The sequence below is a fragment of the Giraffa tippelskirchi genome, chromosome 6, assembly GCF_054371585.1.
Source record: "Giraffa tippelskirchi isolate mGirTip1 chromosome 6, T2T-mGirTip1v1.2.pri, whole genome shotgun sequence".
Taxonomy (NCBI): domain Eukaryota; kingdom Metazoa; phylum Chordata; class Mammalia; order Artiodactyla; family Giraffidae; genus Giraffa; species Giraffa tippelskirchi.
Window position 1 is genome coordinate 175,897,278 of NC_137280.1, and position 21,098 is coordinate 175,918,375.

A 21,098-nucleotide genomic window follows, 5' to 3' on the forward strand; every position below is an offset into this window, starting at 1 on the left:
TATAATATTAAAGTGGTATAAACTGAGAAAATGATATGATGCTTTACAGTTTGAATAATGAAAATCATATTGCCCAACTATGGCCTCAATAAAAAACAATCTAGAAGCTAGAAGTCCTTTCCAAATTGCAAAAGGCTGTGTTTTGCATTTGACCAGAGACAAACTATACAATAAAATGTACTGATATAAACTATACTTAGTAAATGCTATACCTGTGAATTTCCATTATCCCTATTTGACAAAACAATTGGTAGTAGCTTAAAATGAAAAAAAAATGTTCACATTAGCTAGTTAGTTATAAGACAATAAGATGACTCTGAACTTTGGTCTAAAAAGAAAAAACAATGCTTAAAATAGCCTTCCTTCCAAAAGCCACATTATGTGAAATATTCAAAGTCACTATTATAAAGTCCCGAGAATTTAAATATTTTTTCTGCTAAAAAAAAAAAGTATCATTGTCCATTAGAACAGCTGAATAACAACACAAGCATAATTCTGAGTTTGATTCAAACACTTTGGGGACAATAGTATAATCACAGAAAGAAAGTGAACGTGGAAGTTGCTCAGTCTTGTCTGACTCTTTGCCACTGTAGAGTCCATGGAATTCTCCAGGCCAGAATACTGGAATGGGTAGCCTTTCCCTTCTCCAGGGGATCGTCCCAACCCAGGGATCGAACCCAGGTCTCCCACATTCCAGGCAGATTTTTACCAGCTGAGCCACAAGGGAAGCCCCATAATCCCAGAAAGCTCCCCTAAATTCTGGTCTATGTGTTCTAATAAACTGAAGTAGGAAAAAAAAAATGGATCTCAATTAAAAAATTGTTATAGATTTGATTGAAATATAGCCCCTATCCCAAAGCTGTTGGAAAATGTGACAACGCGCCAAATCAGCATAAAATAAATACATGATTAGTACCTAAAGCCTCACGCTGGCATCATTCCTCATCATCAATTTAAAAATGACATTATTTGATTGTTTATTCAAAAACAGGACAAATGTTGAAGCATATTACTTTATATCTTGGGAAACAAAAAAGGAAAACTTTATATTAATATTACAGTGGCTCTAAACTGGGCTTGCCTGATAGCTCAGCTGGTACAGAATCCACCTACAATGCAGGAGACCCTGGTTGGATCCCTGGGTTGGGAAGATCTGCTGGAGAAAGGACAGGCTACCCACTCCAGTGTTCTTGGGCTTCCCTTGTGGCTCAGATGGTAAAGAATCCACCTGCAATGCGGAAGACCCCGGTTCGATTTCTGGGTTGAGAAGATCTCCTGGAGAATCTAAACCAAAGTTTGGCTCTAAACCAAAGTTTCAAAATAATAAAAATTATATATTTACATATAATAAAATCTTGAATGACAGATATATACTTAGAAATTAGACCAATACCACTTTCCAAACCAGTGGACTGTATGACTGCCCTCTAGGAGCCAACTGAAATACAGTGGCCACGACATGCCTCTGACCATTTGGAGCTTCGATTCTCACTCTGAGAGCAGCTTATTTATAAAACGGTAACTGTGGACCTAATTGTCAACTTCCACACCTTGCTGAGGGGAAACAGATACACATGTGGCAGCTAACACAAGTCAGCAAAACCATTCTGGAGTGTAGTCTGGTATTATTCATTCCTTCCTTTATATATTATGGGTCACCCTATGTGCCTAGGGGTCTTCTGGATCCCCTAACACAAGATGAACAAACTAACAAAGCTTTCGGTAAATAAGCCCTATGATACAGAAATCCTATCACTGCAAACACAAACAGGAAAGGTTAAATAAATTATGGTATTCAGATGCAGAGACGTGATAAGATGGTATTTTCCTTGAGATGTAAAGATTGCAAGAAATAACGCGGAAGTACAATAACAAAGTCACGGAGCAACATGATGAACGACCCTTTCTACACAATTCTATATTTCTGACATATTCTTGTATCAGTGTGTATTCAGTATCTTTCTTTTAAAACAGTAAGTTAATTGTCAAATGATTTGTAAGAATGAGGTGATAATATCTGAGGCTTTGTGGGTGTGAGGTTTTTACCAAGGAAGTTTGCCCACAGACGTCACATATACAAGAAAATAAAGGCAGAATACAAACTTGGTAATGTAGGAGTGCTATGGATTAGATATTTTGGGCAATAAAGCAGCTACTTAAAAAATTGCAGTGTATTAGTATATGTGAAGCATGAGACTAAAAGTGGTTATTCTTAACCTTGATTATAAAAGGGAGGGAATGACTTCATAGGGTTATCATAATGATAAAATGGTACAATATATGTACAGTGCTTTATATTCATAGAAGCTCAGTTATTATTTTAATTGCTAGCTATTATTAAATATTTCCAAGTCAGAAAATATGTATTTGTAAAATACTTTACAATTTTTTTCTTTAGTATTATATATTAAAAGTCTCTAGGTGAGAATGTTCCTCCTTCCAACAATGGAGGCTCATGCTTAATCAACTTTGATGACTGGGTGCTAGGCAGAGTTTCTTATTCCATGGTGTTGATCCAAAGCTATGCCCAGAAACAGAACTTACAGAAACTCATGGCCTCATACACTCTACAATAAACTCCTAGAAAAACATCCAAGAAGCACTCTTTGCCATTAACCACAGTATGAAAATAGGCACGTGGTCCATGATCTTGGGAACTGTCACCAATTTAAGCACATTTTAGACGGGACACAGTGTTACCAATGATTTACATCTTTTGAAATCGTTTCTTCACAATGCAAGTTTAAGACTTTTTCTGTCTACACACTTAACTCCTATAAGAAATTACAAAATGCCAACCTAACTATTGGCACTTGGAAAGTGAATTATGAAAACATAGCTGCAAGAGACAGAGGAAGCAGCAAGGGCTTTAGAGGCATATCTGGTAATCTAGATCTCCTTCCTAAATATCTAGTAAGGAAATGGAGATTTATCAAAACAGACAGGTAAGCTATCTATTACCCCAAAGCATTCTGCAAATGTCTTCAAACCATTAATCCATTCAGAGGTCAGAAACACAAATGAAAAACTTAGGCAAAAAAGTGACATAATGTGAGATAAACATAATATGTCTCACAACAAAATTTAAAACCTAGTGTTTTTTTTTTTTAAAAAGGCCCAAGTTTTTTGTAATAAACCATCAAAAATTTGCCATCAGAAATTAATTTCAAAAGAAAATGCTTTAAAAAAAAAAAAACTGAACAAGATTTCAATGCCAAATCAAATCTTTGTTCTATGAAATTAAAAGGTTTAATAATGACGCAATGTAAATGTGACAGAAGAAATCAACCATGTGATTTTCAAGTAAGAGTTTACAGCATTAGTTTCCCACAGCTCTAAAATATAGTTTTTAAGTCAAAAACAGATTTTTCACATCTTTCTCATTTAAGGGCCCCAAAGACTTATAAATTTTTAACTCCATCTCCCCAAGCTCTATAAATTCTCTTTTTGTAGACTTTCTGATGCACGGATTTGATCTATATACAATTCAACCAAAAATTAAATGCACAATCTTCAAAAACTCTAAATCTTTTACAGTTGTGCACTTGAAGATGAAAGAACGTGTATACAGATGTTTGAAAGAATATAAACCTTCCTACGTAAGATGGAAAAAAAGAGGCTCAGTACTTTTTCTTAAATCCATCCTAAGGGATTCTATTAAAATAGTATGCTCCTCCAGCAATCCCATTATAATACATATAACACTAGTAACAGAAAAAATTTATGGTCAGACTGAAAGTCAATAATCATTTTACCACTACTAAAAAAAATATTAATTAGTACTTTAAAAAATCTTTTGAAATTGATTACAGGTCTATTATCTCAGTTTATACTTTAAAACACCATGTAAGGTAGTTTTATCTTCACTTGATGAGTGAGAGGACTGAGCTATAGAGACATTAAGTTGAAGGGTCAACAATATTATATACTAGGGTAGTTAGTAACGAGTCAGCAATGTAATGAGACCAGATTACTTGTTCCTACATCCAGGACCTCTCTGCCAGACAATCAAAGAATAAACACAGCCAGTATCAGTGAGCATTCAGGAGCTAGTAATTTGCTAAATATTAACTTACTTAGTTCTGTAAAATACAACTCCATTCAACCATTTTACCATATCCATTTTTACAATGCAGAATAATGGCTCAGTCTGATAGTTAGACCAGTTTAGTGGCAGATCTAAGTTGAAGTCAGCATGATTACAATTAAAAAGTTCATGCGTTTTCCCTAAGAGAAAGAACTTAAAGCTAGAAATAACTCAGAAACTCAGATAAGCACTCCTTCCCTACTGTCTACATAAACACTCTTATATGAGAAAGGGGAAGGGGAATGAATTCAAAACACTGGGTAAAGTTAGGCCCGGTCTGCAAATTCTTAGTATTTTGACATTCTTACCCTTCTGTCTAACCCTGAACTCATAGCCCGATGCCTTCAGGCACTTCTGCAGCAGTTGCTTGTAGAGGCCAAAACTAGAAGGCCAGATTTTAGGAAGAGGAACACTCACCATGTCTAACGTTTGTTTAGTTGAATATGTCTGTGGATAGATTGAAAACAGTCAAAAACATTGTTTCTCGGAGAATAGAGACTTTCCACACAAAAAGGGAGACTTCACTAAAACCAGTTGGAAAAAGACTGCATCACGGAAACCCAGAGCCTTGGGTCACAATAAATTTAAGCACAGAAAAAGCTTTGAGCAGTATTGCAGAACAAAGGCCTATTTCACTTGGCTTGACCAAGTAATTCTCAAGAGTAAGACCTATTAATATTCTAGGGAACAGCTTCTGATATTTCAGACTTGATTCTGAAAATAATCTGAGTTTGAAACACACTGTGCTTTTCTCTTAGGGCAATTACTACAGAGTGAAATCTTTAGGGCATTATCTACGAGGTACTGCTGCTGCTGCTAAGTTGCTTCAGTCGTGTCCGACTCTGCGACCCCATAGACGGCAGCCCACCAGGCTCCGCCGTCCCTGGGATTCTCCAGGCAAGAACACTGGAGTGGGTTGCCATTTCCTTCTCCCATGCATGAAAGTGAAAAGTGACATGAAGTCACTCAGTTGTGTCTGACTCTTTGGGACCCCAGGGACTGTAGCCTACCAGGCTCCTCCGTCCATGGGATTTTCCAGGCAAGAATACTGGAGTGGGTTGCCATTTCCTTCCCCAGGGGATCTCCCCGACCCAGGGATCGAACCCTGGTCTCCTGCATTGCAGGCAGACAGTTTACCATCTGAGACAAAGGTATAGACAAGAAATAGCTCCAGGGCAGATGAGACTAAATGGTGTAATCTCTGGATATTAGAACTGGCAGGCCTTAAGGGTCTTATCATCTCTTCATTTACACAGAAGCTCCAAAATCACTGCAGATGGTGACTGCAGCCATGAAATTAAAAGACGCTTACTCCTTGGAAGGAAAGTAATGACCAACCTAGATAGCATATTAAAAAGCAGAGACATTACTTTGCCAACAAAGGTCCGTCTAGTCAAGGCTATGGTTTTTCCAGTAGTTAAGTATGGATGTGAGAGTTGGACTGTGAAGAAAGCTAAGCGCAGAAGAATTGATGCTTTTGAACTGTGGTTTGGAGAAGACTCTTGAGAGTCCCTTGGACTGCAAGGAGATCCAACCAGTCCATCCTAAAGGAGATCAGTCCTGGGTGTTCACTGGAAGGACTGATGTTGAAGCTGAAGCTCCAATACTTTGGCCACCCGATGCGAAGAGCTGACTCATTTGAAAAGACCCTGATGCTAGGAGAGATTGAGGGCAGGAGGAGAAGGGGATGACAGAGGATGAGATGGTTGGATGGCATCACCGACTCCATGGACATGGGTTTGGGTAAACTCCGGGAGTTGGTGACGAACAGGGAGGCCTGGCGTGCTGCGATTCATGGGGTTGCAGAGTCGGACACGACTGAGCGGCTGAACTGCACTGAACTGAGCGAGAGCCCAGAGGGATGGAGGTCCTGCTCCAAGAACTGGGGACCTTGGAAAGCGGCCGCTCTGCTAATGAGCAATGGCCTCTCCTCAGGAGCACAAGTCTAGCGCTGCAGCAGCGCGGCGAGCCACAAGCTCGCCGTCTCCACCTTCACATTTTCGGCTGGTCCGGCCCAGGACTGACGGGGAGCAAGGCCAAGGAGTTGCTCTACCTTCTCGCTTTGCTGCTTTGTTCTCAAAGGAACGCCATTTGCCATCTGAGCATGAAATGTTCACAATGGGTGTATCAGACAGGTGTTTGACATCTTAAGAAGTTTGTTTCCAGGTTAATGTATCCACAATTTCTCCCAACTACTATACTGACAGGCATTTACAAAACCCAAGCGTATTTCTAAATTTTATAAGGATAAATTGAGGAAAAAAATATGGTACTTTTCACCATATCTATATAGGGAATGTTTTAAAGTGGTCTTCTAGGGGAAATATATATATATATATATATAGGAATTCAGTAGGAAATTCTAAGTTTCTATGTATGTAGTTATACTATCCCCTGGAGTAGAAAATGGCAACCCACTCCAGTATTCTTGCCTGGAAATTCCAAGGACAGAGGAGTCTAGCAGGCTACATTCCATGGGGTCACAAAGAGTTGGACATGACTGAGCAACTGAGCAGGCACATGCTAAGTATATATCTACATTTTATTTAAATATATCTTTATACCTATATATGTGTATATATAGACAAATCACAGCTAAAAAATACCATGATTAGTATTAGTAAATCCTGCTTCACGCAGTTTTCAGTTAAATGGAGAGTTTTTATTAGAACTGACTCAGTAACTATCTTATTTAAAAATTTAATCTGGTCTGTGTTACGAATGGTAAGAGGTACGGTGAGATCAGGTGGACACTCCTCTACTGTTCAGCCAACACATTCTTGGCTATTCTTAGCTCTCAGCCACCCATCACTAACATGAATGTAGGCCATACAGCACTTTTTGGATATACTTTTTTCACCTGGTAGAAAGTATCACTGGAGAAGGCAATGGCACCCCACTCCAATACTCTTGCCTGGAAAATCCCATGGATGGAGGAGCCTGGTAGGCTACAGTCCATGGGGTCGCTAAGAGTCGGACACGACTGAGCGACTTCCCTTTCACTTTTCCCTTTCATGCACTGGAGAAGGAAATGGCAACCCGCTCCAGTATTCTTGCCTGGAGAATCCCAGGGACGGCGGAGCCTGGTGGGCTGCCGTCTATGGGGTCGCACAGAGTCGGACACGACTGAAGCGACTTAGCAGCAGCAGCAGCAGCAGCAGCAGAAAGTATCACAGGCTGGCGAGTTTAGTTACCCCTTACCCAGTGGCACTAGTCTCTCACCTCAGAAAATCCTTTCCAGAAATCTGTCTTCCCAAAGTTCCACTCATCACAAAAGCAACAACCTCTAACCTCTACATTTAAATCTCTAAATTTAACCATCACTGTCTCAAACACACAGCCTTCCTCGGTTTTAATTTTCCTCCTTCTATGGCCGCCTCCACATCTTATGCCTTCCTTCTCAATGTAAGTCAAACGTCCCAGACCCAGTCTGCCCCCAACCCCACAGGCACATATTAAACTAATCTGAACATCACCATCAAAAGTGCAGGAGATCAAAAAAAAAAAAGACCTTCTGAGTCCTCATTCCTTTGATTTTCTGCGTCCTCAAAGTCCTGCCCCATAGATCCAGGGAAAAGCAAGTTGAGAATCACAGACACACATTCAGACATCTTTTAGAACAAGACCATCTTTTTAAATTAATATTTTAAAAGGTTGTTTATTTTCTATTAATCTCTTACTCATGCTTTTATGACTAATAATACACATCTGAATTTCGTTGAGATCATTTATGTCTTTGTGGGGGGAGGAGAAGAAGAGAGAGATTAAATGAGAAAGGGGCTCTTTCCTGAGAACCAGGACTTCCAGCTGCACTGACTAGACCCCAGTCATCGGTTGCCTTTCTCTGGCCCACTCAGCCAGTCACAAAACTCTAAACGGTCTGAATCTGAAAAAAACAAAAACAAACACACATACACACTTTTTCTTTCCAGTTGAGTTCTTTTTATAATTTTGATATTTAAAGACATTAACTGAACAGTCATGCTCATCAAGTTCCCCTCCGTCAGCAGCCCCTCTGGCCGCGTCACCGGGCACCCTAACTGGCCGTGGCAAACATGCTCTCACATCGGTTTCCATTCTGTGCATTGTGTCACTCTTCAAGCACAGTATACAAACTGGTGTCCAAGCAAGAAACACTGAATATTTTCACAGATACACGTTTAATGAAAATCACGGCTTTCACTGTTTCAGGTGTGGGCTTCCTTCAGCCATTTAAGCTCTCTAGGCTTCATTTTTCCTACTTAAAAAAAAAAAAAAAGCCGGGGGGAAACACTACTTGTGCATAAAACACTTTGAGCGCCCCATATGAAAGCCCAAATATGTAAGTGTGATGCGTGTTTATTGCCTCTTCTCTGATGAAAAGTGGCAGCCTTCTGCTTGAAATGGGATTAGAAATTCTGACTATAACGGAGAAGAGAGAAGCACAAATGAGTAACAAGCAGTCAGAATAAATAAAATTGAAAAGATTGAGAGCACTCCTTTTACAAAAGGAACATCAGTTGCAAAACTTGTGGTTTAATTTGGTATGCTTTCCACTTTTAAAACACTGGGCTTCACTGTATGTATAATGAGCTACAAGCAGAAGGTACATTCAGTAGTACATGAATAAAAAATGACCTTCTCATTTGCTCTTCTGTAGCCTGGTATTCCTATATTATGAAAATATATTAAAGATTAAGTAAGCATATTAGCATACAGACATCATGCTTATGTGGCCATGGATACGAGGCTATCCAAAATAAAGTTATTAATAGAAATTCATCTATATAAAATTTATATTTACAATACTATAGGTATCAATTAAAAAGAATACGAACTTTTCTAACAACAAACTCAGCTATTCCATAAGGGATAAAAAAGAAAAGAATGAGGAGAGAATCAATAAAGAGAGCTACAAATAATTACAAGCTTTTCACTAGCTGGGAGTGAGCCACATTTTGTGCTATAGGAAACATTAAATAGATAAGCTCCCTAGCTTAATGAAACTAAATATTCTCCATCTATGATTTAAAATACTGAGGCAATTTTTACGTCAACATTTTTGGGGGACAATAAAGCATTTAATAAATATTTTCATTTTCAATAAAGTATTTATTCCTTTCTATGGTTTAACTCCCTCTCTCATTTTTCTTTTTGACATATAAAACATAAATTTACAGAATATTAAGAGAACAGATAGCAAAGTAATTGCAAAAACATAAATATCTTAAAATTATCAAGTTTTCAAAGGACAGGGCTTTCCTTTCACTTCATTATTATGTAAGCAGTACAGGTTCATAAAAAAATTGAGAGTTCAGGAAAGTGAATTGAAAAAAGACGAAGACTCCTCTAGGTTTAATGCAGTCAGTAGTCACTTCTTCTATATTTCCTTTACCATTTCCAAATACCCAGCCTGTTCTGCTTGCATGTGTTTTTCTTGTGTCCCATATACTGTTACAGTGGAGACACAATGTTAATATCATGCTCTTTTCCGTTAATATGTCAAACTGCATTTTATACCCAGGGTGTGTGTTTATTCTCTATTTAAAGTTCATTTTTCCTTTAAAAAAAGTTGCTTCATCTATCAAAATGGAAAGCTGACATTCCTAAAACTCTTGTCATTTGTTCTACAGACTGTCCCCCAACGGCCTGACAAATGACGGTGATGGTGTTCCTTGGAGCACTCCAAGGAACGCAGACGCCAGAGCGCACTGGTGTGTAAAATCAGAGGGGCCAGCATCTCTCCCCGTCGACCAGGCAAGGAGCTAGCCTCAGCTCTCAGCTACAGGAAAGTGAGGCAACGGAGGTTATGTATAAGGTAAAAGCTATTCAGTAACCTTGGCCTAAGCTGGTTTTAAAGATGTGAGCTGTCCCTCTTTCTTTTCAGCAGCTCTTCCACCTTCTGGGTGCCCTCAGCTTATTGCTGTTAACGTATAAGGAAGTGAGGAGCCCAGTCTTAGAACTACTATTCCCAGTTTGTCAGAATAACTAGAGAAGGATCTGCGTGTGAACAGTTAAGTATGAACAGGAGAGAAATTCCTTCATATATGTATTCATTAAAATGAATAAAATGCTTCCTTATGTTTAAGAAAATTAGATAAGATGAAAACCACACGAAGAGGAAGACTAACTTGAAAATTTGGGGGAAAAAAAACAAATCTTTACTTTTAAAATAATGTAAAATCAAAACAGACATTTATAATAGATGTGTCTTTGATTTCTCTGTTGTTGTTTTGGATGAAAAACAATAGTGATTTTTTAAAAAATAATTTGCTATGAACAAAATTTATCATCTACTGATGTATTATTTCTCAATTTATTTTTCTTATTATCTTTCAGAGATAAATGGCAATAACAAAGACACATTAAAATGACACTAAGAACAGCTTTTTATAGTTTTAATTATTTTTTTCCTTTTTGGCAATAAAAATGATGTGGTATGTTTGCATGTCATATATTGAGAAGCAATAATACTGTTTAAAGATTCATAATTGTGAAGATAATTTTTACTTGATATTTTAAATATGAACTAGATTCCTTCTAGCCCCTAATATTGTAGTCCTGTTTACTAATATATACTGTAGACACACGTATATTTATGTCAATCACTTACTGTGCTTTTTATTCTATTCTGAGGTATTCTGCATAGACATAATATTCTTTTATGAACCCATCAAGTTTCACTGTCTGAGCAATAGTCTCACCATTTGTAGTGCAGATAATGAGCACTCATTTCCCCGTGTCTCTTGGGAACTGAGCTCAGTCTGGTCTATGAAGTCAAAACAGAAGAAATGAAATGAAAATCCAAGACAAGGGAGCCCTGGTTATGGTCATGGAGGAGAGGGGCATTTGAGGGTGCCCAGCGAAGGTCTGGCGGGGCTCCCCAGGGCAACACTTCATCTGGATCATTACAGCTTGGACCCAGCCCCAACCTGAGCACTTGAGAAATGATTTTGTACTTAGAGTAAAACTGAAAAGTCTCTTTGGAATAAACTCATGGAAATCAAATTCCTATATGGCGCTAAGTTATTCATTTAGGCTGGAATAACACATTACCGTAATGCAAGCTGTGTTTCTGAGCTCTGTCAGATTTAGTGCACTCTCGTCCACACGGAAACTTCCAGTACAGCACTGGCATTGTAGACACAGTCAAGACGTAAAAGGCTGGATGGTTTTTATCTCAGGCTTCCTAGGCTTAACCTGTTCAGAGAAGTCTTCCTTTCTACCGCTTCTTTTTGTCAGAGGTTCTCAACTGGGCTGCTTCTTTTTAATTTTAACTTTTTAAACATAATTTTAATTTTAAACATTCTATTTACTACTAGATAGGCATTACATTTAGATGATACAACAATAAGATAGTGAAAATGAAGTCTTCCTCCCTCTTCTATCCCTAGATGCCCAGTATCTTTCCCTGGAGACCAGCTATGCTACTAGCAATTTCTTGAGTAGCCTTCCAGAGATAATCTATGCATTTACAAATATATGCCATATGTGTGTATACATATATGTGTATCCTACATATATATATACACACACACATATACATATGCATGTGTATAGATGCAATTTGTCTGCCTATAAATACCATATGCTGTTTTGGCATTTTGTTTTAAAACTTTCCATATATAGAACTTTTTAAAGTGTACATTGGACATACAAATAACACATACAGCAAATATTCTTAAATATTATTTCACCTACATGAGAGTTTATCTCTTAGATAAACACCTTGAAATGGAATTCTGTGTCAAAAAATATGAACATTTTTAATTTGGAAAGTACTGCTAATTTTTGGTTATATTTTATAATGGTAAAACTTGGAATTCAAAAACACAACATGGCAATTAACTCCTTGCATGTTGTAACCACAGAATGACCTATTGTGAATTTTTACAGATGGGAAAGACAATTTAAATTTAATAAATTTTGCTTCTAATTACCCTCTCATTCTCCAAGGTAATAATTCAAGGTATATGATTGGCTACTGAACCCTAGAAAATAGGCCATCAGTTACATGACGTATACTGCCTGATAGATGGGAAAGCAAGAAAAATAATTGGATCGAACATGAAAGAAAAGATTCTAAACTTAGGGTTTAAAAGGGTTCCGTTTTCTAGTAACTTTGTGGAGTTTCAGGGCAAAACTCCTCTTAAGCAAGAGGTGATGAGGATAAATTTTTTTAAAAAGTGAGAAAAGTGAAATAAAACGACCAGGGCTCTCTAAACTGGAAATTCTAACATTACACGTAGAGTCTCATACGAGTAAGGAATGTTTGTCAAGGCAAATACTGAGGGAACCTAGGGACGAAAGGATTCAAAAAGCAGACTGGGAAGGATTGAAGATCAGGTTTCAGAAAGGAATTTTCACTGATATCCTTACTGGAAAGCAATCCGTCCAAATGCTGAAAAGGGGAAGGAAGGAAGAGAAACTGAGCAGACCAAGTTATGGATCTTCAGACTCCAAACCCAAAAGGTCTTCATTGAGAATAAGAGAGATGTCATGACACTGGTTATAGGAAGGCTATGAAATCTCAGAGATCATTCACACTCCACTAAAACTGTTACGAAGTCACTATGTCGGGCTAAAGAAACACTTTTAATATCCAAGATTTAATAAACATTAAAGTTGTTTTTTAACATAAAAACCAAATATATAGATTACCTTTTCAATATTTTTTAACTTAAAGAGTCTGGGATATATATACTTGGCATGGCCTTACACATGCATGTGACCCCCACTGCCTTATCAGAAGATAAATAAAAGGATCCATCATAATAATTATAATTTCCATCCTACAGTGACTTCAAAAAACATATAATTCTAGAGGACTATAATATAATTTTTTAAAATTACCTATATATTAATTTTCCTGAATATAGTAGAATATAAAATAGGTTTAAGCATATAATTTACATCTAAAATTTAAGGACAGTGTCAGACTATTAAAGTGTTCTTTTAATTATATATCATTTTGGAAGGGAGGTAATTACAATTTTCCACCATTTTATTATCACTTACACAAACTTGCACATTTTCACAAAGCTATCACTTATTTTATGATTTATCTGAAGGGGGATTTAAGAATTTCTCACTATTATCCTCAACTATTCAAAACACAACAAAAATGCCTTTAGATTTTCTGATTACTATATGAAAGCAAATGAGAATTATCTGAAATTAAATAGAACATTTGGATCTTAAAAATGAGCACCAAGCATTTAAACACAAAAGTTAAATAATAGTTTAAAGTAAAAAATATATTTTACAAATGAAATTGTTCAGTCCATTCTGTGAAATGAATTATTAATTTTCATCTTGTATCTACAATAAAGGTCACAATACCATATAACTGAATCTACACAATGTTTTAAATAGATGTCTTAAAATACATGATCTAGACTTATCTCATGTTTGTTGAACAAATATTCTAAAAGAAATGTGATGGATAACATTAATAATTTACATAACAGAAAAGTCTATGATCATTATCATACCAATATGGATTTTTTAGGTAATTGTTTTGTTCAGTCACTAAGTTGTGTCCAACTCTTTGTAACCCCATGGACTGCAGCACTCCAGGCTTCCCTGTCCTTCACTATCTCATGGAGTTTACTCAAATTCATGTTCATTGAGTCGGTGATGCCATCCAACCATCTCATCCTCTGTCGTCCCCTTCTCCTCCCGCTCTCAATGTCTCCCAGCATCAGGGTCTTTTCCAAAGAGTCTGCTCTTCATATCAGGTGGCCAAAGAATTGGAGCTTCAGCTTCAGCATCAAACCACAGCTTTGACTATATGGACCTTTGTCGGCAAAGTGATGTCTCTGCTTTTTAATATGCTGTCTAGGTTTCTCATAGCTGGCCTGGAGAATTCCATGGACCGTATAGTCCATGGGGTCGCAAAAGTCAGACATGACTGAGTGACTTCCACTTTCACTTTTCTCAAAGATTTTCTTCAAAGGAGCAAACATCTTTTAATGTTGTGGCTGCAGTCACCATCTGCAGTGATTCTTGAGCCCAAGAAGATAGTCTGTCACTGTTTTCACTTTTTCCCCATGTATTAGCCATGAAGTAGTGGGACCAGCCATGATCTTAGTTTTTTTTTAATATTGAGTTTTAAGCCAGTTTTTTCACTCTCCTCTTTCACCTTCATCAAGATGCCCTTCAGTTCCTCTTCGCTTTCTGCCATTAGAGTGGCATCATCTGCATATCTGAGGTTACTGATATTTCTCCCGGCAATCTTGATTCCATTTGTGCTTCATCCAGCCTGGCATTTCACGTGATGTACTCTGCATATAAGTTAAATAAGCAGGGTGACAATATACAGCCTTGATGTACTCCTTTCCCAGTTTGGAATCAGTCTGTTGTTCCATGTCCAGTTCTAACTGTTGCTTATTGACCTGCACACAGGTCTCCCAGGAGATGGGTAAGGTGGTCTGGTATTCCCATCTCTTTAAGAATTTTCCAGTTTGTTGTGATCCACACAGTCAAAGGCTTTAGCATAGTCAATGCAGTAGAAGTAGAGTTCTCTCTGGAATTCTCTTGCTTTTTTTATGATCCAACGGATGTTGGCAATTTGATCTCTGGTTCCTCTGCCTTTTCTAAATCCAGCTTGAACGTTTGGAAGTTCTCGGTTCACAGACTGCTGAAGCCTAACTTGGAGGATTTTGAGCATTACCTTGCTAGCGTGTGAAATGAGTGCAATTGTACAGTAGTTGGAACATTTGTTGGCATTGCTCTTCTTTGGGATTGGAATGAAAACTGACCTTTTCCAGTCTTACAGCCACTGCTGAGTTTTCCAAATTTGCTGCCATACTGAATATAGCACTTTAAAAGAGCATCATCATTTAGGATTTGAAATAGCTCAGCTGGAATTCCATCGCCTCCACTATCTTTGTGTGTATTAATGCTTCCTAAGGCCCACTTGACTTCACACTCCAGGATGCCTGGCTCTGGGTGAGTGACCACACCACTGTGGTTATCTGGGTCACTAAGACCTTTTATGTACAGCTCTTCTGTGTATTTTTGCCACCTCTTCTTAATCTCTTCTGCTCTGTTAGGTCCTTACCGTTCTGTCCTTTCTTGTGCCCGTTTTTGCATGGAATTTTCCCTTGGTAGCTTCAATTTTCTTGGAGAGACCTCTAGTCTTTCCCATTCTATTGATTTCTTCTATCTCTTGGCATCGTTCTTTACTTTCACCACCAGATACATCCCCAGCTGAGCATTGTTTGTGCTTTGGCCTAGATTCTTCATTCTTTCTGAAGCTATTTCTCTAGTCTTCCCCAGTATCATATTGGACACCTGCCGTCTCGGGTTGGGGGGAGGGGTCACCTTTCAGTTTCCTCTTTTTCCCTTTTCATCCTGTTCTTGGGGTTCTCAAGGCAAGAATACTGAAGTGGTTTGCCATTCCCTTCTCCAGTGGACCACGGTTTGTCAGAACTCTCTACCATGACTCGTCCGTCTTGGGTGGCATGGCTCATAGTTTCATTGAGTTACACAAGGCTGTGATCCATTTGATCATTTTGATTAGCCTTTGGTGATTCTGGTTTTTGTTCTGGAGGCTGTGGAACTGGAGTTCTTGCATCTTCTCTCTGCCCTCTGATGGATGAGGGTAAGAGGCTTGCGCAAGCTTCCTAATAGCAGGGACTGGCTATAGGGAAACTGGGTCTTGCTCTGGTGGGCGGGGCCATGCTCAGTAAATCTTTAATCCAATTGTCTGCTGATGGGTGGGGCTGTGTTCCTTCCCTGATACAGTTGTTTGTTTTTCAGGTACTAACTATAGTATATTTCAGTCATGTTAAACAGATAATATCTACCTCATATCAATTTATTGTTCTATGTGTTCTTCTTTTATATTCTCTCCAGGAACATATATATCATTATGTTCCTATTAGTAAGCATTGCACTTTATAAGTATTAGTTCAATAATTGATCACTCAGTGAATACTGAATGAATGAATTGACTATAACATTAAATTTTCAGTTAAAAATGCTAAAGCACTCAAAGTAAGTGGTAAAATGAGAAAAATTACTGTTATACACAGGAAAACAAAAGCCTAACAGAATAATCATGTCGACAAGAATGTTAGCTTCTGTCATCTATAAGACTGAGGGACTCTAGCTTGCATGAGCCCTTCCAAGGCCTGGGAGCAGTCCTAGCATTACAGTTGCAGGGTCCTAAGCTTTCATAAGATATTGTAATAGTTATTTAGACTATTGCACATTTAGAGCCTAATTTTTTATTTGTAATTTTGTGTTTTATTTCTTAAGGAGTGGAGGGAAGATTATAAAAGTGGTAGGCTCCACAAACTTGGATCCGCTCCTCCAGAGTTCATTATACTGAGGATACCTGCACCCAAGAATGGAAAGTAAACCAGCATTTGGGCAAGTAACACAGATTTGATTGGCACTTACAAATATGTGTCATTTCTTGTTAAAAAATCAAAATATAGCCAATTCTAAGTTATGGGCTAGCACATTACTCTGAAAAACAGATTATCATCTAACAAATCATGTGGTGAGATTTCCATTAGGTAGGAGCACATTTTCTCAAATTGCAATTTTCATTTCTGGTAATTATTCTTGGACATTTACTGACAGTTAACAGCTGCTGTACTACTTCACTTATTTTACTTCATGTTGACATTTCACATTTAACTCATATTTCCAGATAGCCTAAGGTGCTTGAAGAAAACAGCACTCTGATATTATTTTTTCAATTCTTTATGATTCATTCAGCATATAAAATATCATCAAGTTGCTGTTTTTGCCTGTGTAATCTAACATGTCTCATTAAAAAGTGTGCAGTAATTACAATATACATATAACATTCAATTTTCAGTTAAATAGTTTGACATACTTATTCTACCAAAATATCAAAAGTAAATCATCATGAAAGTACTATGAAATACTTTGAGTCAATGAAGTTTTTGTTAAAGCCAGAAAAAAAATGTAAGTTTTCTTTACACAAGTGAAATACAAATATTCCTAATTGCTAACAGACTTTTTTTTGACAAGTGTTAGCCCAAAATGAATGTTTAGAACCTATGCTGAGTAATGGATGCCTGGAAAATAGCGTTTACATGGAAACCCTGACACGGTTTTCACCAAAAAAAATTTTTAAACATATATTCGTGGCAGCTTACGGGGACAATTGGAATACTCTTGGCCTTGGAATGATGTAAGGAAACATTTAAAGAATATTTGATTCTGCTGAAAACAAGATCATAAGATTTTTGTTAAAACAAATGCCTGAAGGTCTGAGTGTGATATTACTTAGGCACATACACACACACACACACCATGGTCTACAGCAAGAAATATTTTGATACTTTTCACAGGAATTTTGCTATTTTGGCGGCAGAAAGTAAGAGAAACAGGAAAAAACTATATGGAGAACATCTTCTAAAATTTACAACTGAATCATGCTTATTACTACTGCTACATCCTTTGCTTTCCTTTCCCATGTTACACCTACGTTATTCTGCAGAGCATGTATTTTAAAAGGTGGATACTGAAGACTGAGGAGGACACGGCTGACCCAGGTTGACTTATACTAAGGCTGCTCTAGACGCTCATTTCATTTTGAAAATAGGAACATTAAGGAAATACTTTTTGATGTCAAGAAGGTAAGGTATATGAATGATGGCTGTGTGCAAAGAAACCAGGGGAAAATCATTTTTAAATGGATAATTCTGTGTTATCTCTTTTTACTGTGTTTTCATGTATATGCACCATACCAACAGTAGGCCTAAACAGAAAATAAGAACCCACAGGAGACAGTTGCAAATGAAATTATTCTCATTAAAAAGCTAGATTCTATAACCCGTAAGTCAGAAAATCACAGAGGTAAACTAAACTTCCTGCTGATACACTGACAAAAGGACGATTACTTTATTTTTCCTGCTCCTTCCCCTCACCCCTCCCCAGTGGTTCGACTCAGTCAAGAAAGCTGTCTTCCTTTTCTTGGTTTCAAAGGGTGCCATGGCCCACACAGCTGGAGGAAGAAGTGAGAGCTGAAGACGCCCACATACATCTTTCTAATTTCATAACCTTCTTCACGCAGATGACTGAAACCAAGTGCTGATAAGTGACTTTCCCACTTCATATTCCAGACCCCACTAGATATTACTGTGAAGCTGGACAGCACTCCAGCGGTCAAACAACAAAACTAATGTGCAGACTATTCTTATGAAGAGAATTACCCACCTAAATAAGTTGCTTGATTCTTTCTCTATTGCTGTCCTAAGATAATTCTTTGGACACATGGCATACATTTCAAATTAAAGTATTATGCATTAAAACAGCAGCTAAGTAACAGCTTTTCTCCTTATAACAGATCTATAAATGAATCTATCAATGTTGGAAATCTAATCACAGATTACTATATTCACTATCTCATTCTCTTATATCCAATTAGGCCCTGCAAAGGCAGATTCTGCAAAAGATTCAATAACACATCTAATCTTAAGGCTCTGATCAGGTTAATGTAGTTTCTTTCAGAACTGCATTCATCCTCACAAAGTGTGGGTGTCTTTGAAAAACCACATTAGGTTCAGAGACGTTAACTTTTAAAAGTACTTTTAACAGGTCTTCCCCATTACGAAAAATCTTACCTTTTGTGCTAGTAAGTGCAAAGAGCTTTTCATAAGAGCGTAAAGAAAGAAATTGCTGTAACATGAAAGCTGAAAAACTACACCTGAACAGGGTTTATTCAACAAGGGTGTACTTTATCACTACCTACGCTTTCAACCCATTTCACACGAGGCATCTGCTTCGCCTACTGTCATTCCTATTGCATAAATCAAAACAGTACTCATTAGTATAGTCATTAGGGTAAACCAAATCTCAGTGGCAAGGATCTCAGCATTTCTGGAAACATAGATATAAAGATATCTAAGTTAATGTCACTTAATTAAAAATATAGAGTTTACTCTGGACAGTTTTTACTAACCTTGGTCCTTATTATCCCGACTCGTGAGATTAAGATAATTTAGGGCTGAATAGTTCGAGTGCAGCAGAGCATAAAGACCTTCTAAAATAGAGAGGCCCAAATCCAGGATACCCACTACCATATAACTACCACTGGGAAATGCAATTTTAATTTGCAGGAGGATTTTAAGGAAACTTCACTGTGAATAAAAGTGAATCCTGACAACAACAACAAAGAAGCAATTCAGTAATTTTGCAGATGGAGCAGATAAGGCATTACCACAACACTTTTCTTTTAAAACCAACCAAATGCTGTTGACTGGAAAGAGTTCTCTGAGCTAATTAGAATGCAAAGCACCTTGAGATAAAATTTCATAAAATAAAAGATCAATTTGTGAAAACATTTCATGTTGCTGAGATAAAATGCACTACCATCCATAGATGGCACTAGGACAAGCTCAGTGCTCCCACTCAAATCCCCATGGTGTAACTTACGGCTTGATTGCTGAAACATGCGTTTCAATAAATATCCTGTTTTTATTTAAGTAGGACTATAGGCATTAAGATGTTTATGATTCGATTATACTCAATCAGTCTGTATGAAGTTCTCAGGTAAAAGACAAGGAAGCAAAACTTGTGACAGGAAGTACTGGCTTCAGGACTCAATAACATTTGAAAAACAAAAGCCCATCTGTGTCATGTCTGCTTGAAATCAGAACCCTTCACCTCCTGGCTGGCATCTTCAGTTGTGAGGCTGACTTCATTGAAGGGCATGAATTCCGCTTTGGGCCAATTTCAACCGAGATCCAGACTGACACCAACCCGATGCCAAGACACCATCCGCATCCACAGCCCCGTGGCAGGGTGCGCTGGGAACCAGCCCGCCCCCTCGGAGCTGGCCCTGGAGCCGCAGAGGGAGTGGCTCTGCACGCAGGCTCCCCAAGCCTCATCTCCCCAGCCCCCAGGGACCCTGTGATACACAGTTAAGAAACAAATACTTCACCCTCCTCCCTCCTTGCTGGCACAGAGCTCCTAAAATCCTTAGAATTCCCAAAGCACTGAGAGATACAAATTTGTCTTTTGTTATGTTAGTAAGGTGACTTTTGGATCCCATTTAAGGAAAGGGCTGATGGCCCTCCTGGCCTCCTCCTGGTTGATTCTCCTAATCAACCCTGTCATTAGAGGACTGGAACCTTCTGTCCCAACCTCTTTCCCGGAAGGGGAGAGAGGGGCTGAAGGTCTAAATGATTTAATCAGTGGTACCAAAGTAATCTCAATGAAATCTCAAAGTATCTCAATGAAACTAAGACATGCCGTGTGGGGCCACCCAAGAGGATGGGTCATGGTGGAGGGGTCTGACAGAATGTGGTCCACTGGAGAAGGGCATGGCAAACCACTTCAGTATTCTTGCCTTGAGAACCCCATGAACAGTATGAAAAGGCAAAAAGATAGGACATTAAAAGATGAACTCCCCAGGTCAGTAAGTGCCCAATATGCTACTGGAGGTCAGTGGAGAAATAACTCCAGAAAGAATGATGGGAGGGAGCCAAAGCAAAAACGATACCCAGCTGTGGATGTGACTGGTGATAGAAGCAAAGTCCGATGCTGTAAAGAGCAATACTGCATAGGAACCTGGAATGCTAGGTCCATGAATCAAGGCAAATTGGAAGCGGTCAAACAGGAAATGGCAAGAGTGAACGTCGACATTCTAGGAATCAGTGAACTAAGATGGACTGGAATGGGTGAATTTAACTCAGATGACCATTATATCCACTAATGTGGGCAAGAATCCCTTAGAAGAAATGGAGTAGCCATCATGGTCAACAAAAGAGTCCTAAAGGCAGTACTTGGATGCAATCTCAAAAACGACAGAATGATCTCTGTTCATTTCCAAGGCAAACCCTTCAATATCACAGTAATCCAAGTCTATGCACTGACCAGTAACACAGAAGAAGCTGAAATTGAATGGTTCTATGAAGACCTACAAGACCTTCTAGAAGTAACACCCAAAAGAGATGTCCTTTTCATTATAGGGGACTGGAATGCAAAAGTAGGAAGTCAAGAAACACCTGGTGTAACAGGCAAATTTGGCCTTGGAGTACAG

The 21,098-nt window shown here is 38.2% G+C and overlaps 1 protein-coding gene and 1 long non-coding RNA gene across 3 annotated transcripts in view; one reads left to right on the forward strand and one right to left on the reverse strand.

The window, feature by feature from the left end:
* LOC145511698 (uncharacterized) overlaps positions 1-19,397 on the forward strand; it is a 30,999-nt gene extending 11,602 nt beyond the window's left edge. The window contains exons 1-5 of one of the 2 annotated variants that reach the window (XR_014058079.1): positions 6,563-6,614; positions 9,700-9,884; positions 16,334-16,447; positions 17,404-17,569; positions 19,174-19,397. This is a non-coding gene — a long non-coding RNA (uncharacterized LOC145511698). Of the gene's footprint in view, positions 1-6,562; positions 6,615-9,699; positions 9,885-16,333; positions 16,481-17,403; positions 17,570-19,173 lie in introns of those variants that run through there. The other variant, XR_014058080.1, reaches the window with a different exon arrangement.
* FBXL17 (F-box and leucine rich repeat protein 17) overlaps positions 1-21,098 on the reverse strand; it is a 510,317-nt gene that overhangs the window by 203,202 nt on the left and 286,017 nt on the right. The gene's annotated exons all lie outside the window — the stretch shown is intronic.